The 5,000-nt window shown below is 23.6% G+C and overlaps 1 pseudogene; it reads right to left on the minus strand.

Moving 5' to 3' along the window:
* Nucleotides 1–880: 880 nt before the first annotated feature.
* LOC119595269 overlaps nucleotides 881–5,000 on the minus strand; it is an 11,129-nt pseudogene continuing 7,009 nt past the window's right edge.

The raw sequence follows: 5,000 nt of genomic DNA on the forward strand, positions 1-5,000 counted from the left end.
GTGTACACTGGTAACGTGACATGTTTAGTGAAACCTAACAACCTGTCGTAAATAAGGCTGGAACTCAGGGTGAACACTCATATTGTACTGACTTTTATTCCAGTTGAAATCATTTTATAAAAAGACAAAGTTTATACAGACAATCCTAACTTGAACTTACGACATAAAGTACACTACAAACAAAAAAATACATTTGCTTATGAAATGCACAAAGAAACAAATAACATGAAGAATCTTAAGTAAATCTTCCCTTCAAAACCGAAATCCAGTGTACTGTACAACACGACAGTTGCTCTTTGAACTGCGCTCCGTCCAGGCGTTGTCGAGACATTCCCCCGGCTTCCTTCCCTTTCCGACATACAGTAAGTCACCCAAAGGATAAGTGAAGGAACGAAAGTAAAAAGGTTAAGTCTTTTACTTTAAGAGCATCTGTATTCAACGTTGATTTCACCAAAACTTCCATAGTAATGGATACTGCTTCTGTTGCCCATTTCTCTTGAAATTAGTTAAACTTAATAACTAGCATGAATTTTTAAATATCTAACTTAATAGTAATAGCAACACAATACTAATGGAAATTATAAAATTAATTATTGTGCTATCATAAATATTGAAATAATAAATAATATGGCCTCAAAGCTTCTAACCACTGGAAAATAAATAGTACATCATACCATCTTCTAACTCTCCTAGATAAATACAACGGTGTCAAATAGGTAAATAAATAATGCAGGCCAGATTAATACACAGCCTGTAAATCAAGGCGCGGACTACAAACCTGATAATGGATGAGAAATAGCACTTGCAGTATCTTTATTTCCAGAAACGAAAACTAAATTGCGAGTGACGGGAAGAAACAGAAGAAAAATGCAACAAGACAAAAATCCCCAAATTTTCCCACTTACTCGATATTCACAAAAAAATATCTACAAGATTCTTAATTCTACAAAAAATATGTCGGGAATCCATCAAAGTACAAGTCACTGAAGGTACGCAAACTCAGGTGCGGTGGCGGGCCAGGTACAGGTGGACGGTGCCGGCGCTCAGCTTCGGCGCTGAGGGGGCTCACTTCTGCAGGTAGTGCAGCAGGTGGGGCTCCGGCCGGCGGTCGCTGCTGTAACTCGTCCGCTGGACTTGTCTGCGGAAGGAGAGGGATATCTTTGAGTGGGTTGGTAGGCGTTGTCTCTAGCTTTCTCTCTCCTAGAGCAGCTGCTCGGCTCAAATCATTATAAAAAAATATAATGATTTGAGTACTAAAAATTATCAGTACCATTAATACTATACAAACATTACTAAATCATTATTATCATTATCATTAGTATTAGTATCTGTATTGATATTAGTGTTAGTATTAGTATCTCTGTTATTATTATTATCCTTATGTATACTATAACTATTAACATTTAGGAATATTATTATTACTATTCATTTTATTACTATAATAATAATAATAATAATAATAATAATAATAATAATAATAATTATTATTATTATTATTATTATTATTATTATTATTATTATTATTACTATTCTTCTTCTTCTTCTTCTTCTTCTTATTATTATTATTATTATTATTATTATTATTATTATTATTATTATTATTATTATAATATTATTATTATTATTATTATTATTATTATCAGTGCTATTATTATTATTATTATTATTATTATTATTATTATTATTATTATTATTGTTATTATTATCATTATCATTATTATTTTCATTATTATATTATTATGAATATCATCACCTTATCATTGTTAACATCATCTTTTATATTTTCGACAGAAATACATATATTTCTGACGAAGATATATTTGAAACTGGTCAAATACATCTCTTGTATTGAGAAAATATTCATTCTAACTCATACCTTTTCTGCATTTGTCAACATGGATATGGTTAATATAATGATTGTCATTATCGTTTCTGTTACTGTATTATATTTTCTCTCATCATTAGAATTACTATTATCGTTCTTATTTTTTTTTTATTTCTATTAACTGCTATTACTACAACAAATATAAATTTTATCATAGTCATTATCATTTCATTATTATCATTGTCATCATTGCCATAATCATAAGTACGGATCATTTAGATATTCATTTTAACTTATATCTCTAATATTATTATCATAGAAAAAAATAATGTTATTATAAACGAAAACTATGCTATTGTCATTATTACTTTTATTTATTATTATTATTATTATTATTATTATTATTATTATTATTATCCTTATTATTATTATCACTATTATTATCATTATTACTATTATTTATTATTATTTATATAAAAATAATAATAATAATAATAATAATAATTATTATTTTATTATTTTTATCATTATTATCATTATTATCATTATTATCATTATTATTGCAATTATTATTATTATTATTATTTTTTATTATTATTATTATCATCATTAATATTATTATCATAATTATTTATATTATTATTATCATTATCATTAATGTTACATAATTATTATCATTATTATCATATTTATTTTTATCACTTTAACATTATTCTTTATTCATGCTTGTAATTTCTATTACTATTAGTATTATTATCACTATTATTATTTTTCATTATTACTTATATTATTAGGATAACCAATATTACTATCTTCACTATTCTTATTGTTTTTGATTTTTATCATTATCATCATTATTGTTGTTATGGTTATTATGGTATTACGATTATTATTGTTGGTGTTGTTATTATCATTACTACTACTAGTAGTAGTATCATTATCATTGTGTTTCAAATATTTGTTATCATTATTAACATTTTTATCAGTATCATTATCATTATCATCATTATTGATATTATTTTGTTATTACCATCATTGTCATTATTTCTTTTATTATCATTATTATCGTTATTATTATTATTATTATTATTATTATTATTATTATTACTATTATTTTTATTATTATTATTATTATCATTATTATTATTATTATATTATTATTATCATTATCGTCATCATTATTATAATTATAATAATAGTGATAATAATGATAAAGATGATGGTAATAATAATAATAATAATAATTAATAATAATAATAATAGATAATAATAATAATTATTATTATATTATTATTATCATTATTAAATAATGATAAAATGATAATAATAAATATGATGATAATGATAATAATGATGTAACATTAATGATAATGATAATAACAATAATGATAGTAATAATATAAATAATTATAATTATAATAATAATAGTAATAATATGAATAATTATGGTGATAATAATATTATCATTATTATTATTCTTTTTTTATTATTATTATTATTATTATTATTATCATTATTATTATTATTATTATTATTATTATTATTATTATTATTATTATTATTATTATTATTATTTTTATTTATTATTATCATTATTATTGTTATCGTTGTTACTATTATCATTATTATTATCAGTAGTAGTTGTTGTGCAATCATTATTACTATCATAATTATTATCATTCCATAATAATCAATAGTTTTGTCTATATTATTATCATTATAATTACATATATATCATTAGCACTATTATCATTTTTATTATTTATTTATTATTATTATTATTATTATTATATTATTATTTTTATTATTAGTAGTAGTAGTAGTAGTAGTAGTTAGTAGTAGTATCATTCTTTTTTATTATTATTCTTATTATTATTATTATCACTATCATCTTAAAACATCATCATTATTATCATCATTATTGCTATTGTTGTTTTTGTTACTATTATTATTATTATCATCATTATTATTAGTTTTATTATTATTGTTACTTTTATTATTATTATTACTATTATTTTTATAATCATTACTGATAATAATGATAATAATGATAATAATAATGATAAGAATGAATAATAATAATGATAATAATAATAATGATAACAATAATAATAACAATAACGATGATAGTAATGAGAATAAAAATACCAATAATAATATTATTATCATTATCATTATTATCATTTTCTTCATTATCATTACTTTTATCTTTTTTTTTACCATCATTTATATTATCATGATTATTATCTCTATTATCATCTTTATTAACACTCTTGGTATTACCCTTTATTACTATTATTATTTTTTATTACTACTACTACGCTATTATTATCATTATTATTATAATTGTCATTTTCATTATCATTGTCCATTATCATTAGTATTGTTATCATTATTTGTGATTATTATTATTATTATTAATGTTGCTGTTGTTATTATTATTATTATCATTATTATTAGTAATAATATTACTATTAACATTACTATCATTACTGTTATCATTATCATCATTCTTATTATTATCATTGATATCATCGTTTATATTATTATCATCATCATCATTATCATCTTCATTATTATTATTATCTTAGTATATGATATATGACAATAGCCTTTGTGTTTATTGATATCTATGTTGATAAGATATCAACAACCCGTTATTAAACCAATAAATGAATATATAATGAACTAATTCAGTAGATGTGGTGTTGCTCTTGAATTTGATTACAAAACTGGCCTGTCTAATACCTCCTCCCTTATTCTGAATTTACATGGAACCTGTTTATTACCACCGAATTTCTGACCGTAGTTGAAAGAATAGCCAGTTTGTTCTGGTAAAATTAGATCTGAATGAACACTAGAATCCTCAGAAGCCTAATTGAACGATACTAATCAGTTCTTTATTAAGATCAAAGAAGTGAATATATCGAGAATCATTAAAGGGTATCATGAATGATTGTCTGATAACAGGACTTCAAATGTAAAACTGTTCCATTCGACTTACCATCAGGCTGTCAGGAGCCTCCTCGAAGATGAGAGCAGGATTTTGCAGGAGAATGGCAAATCGTATGACAGGGACACGCAGCCGATCGGGTATGCTAACGCAACCGTCGCCGTCGGCGTCCCAGCCCGGGCGAGAGCTCGGGCACGCCTCCCACAGAACCTCCATAACCCC

This window comes from Penaeus monodon, chromosome 35 (genome assembly GCF_015228065.2).
Source record: "Penaeus monodon isolate SGIC_2016 chromosome 35, NSTDA_Pmon_1, whole genome shotgun sequence".
Taxonomy (NCBI): domain Eukaryota; kingdom Metazoa; phylum Arthropoda; class Malacostraca; order Decapoda; family Penaeidae; genus Penaeus; species Penaeus monodon.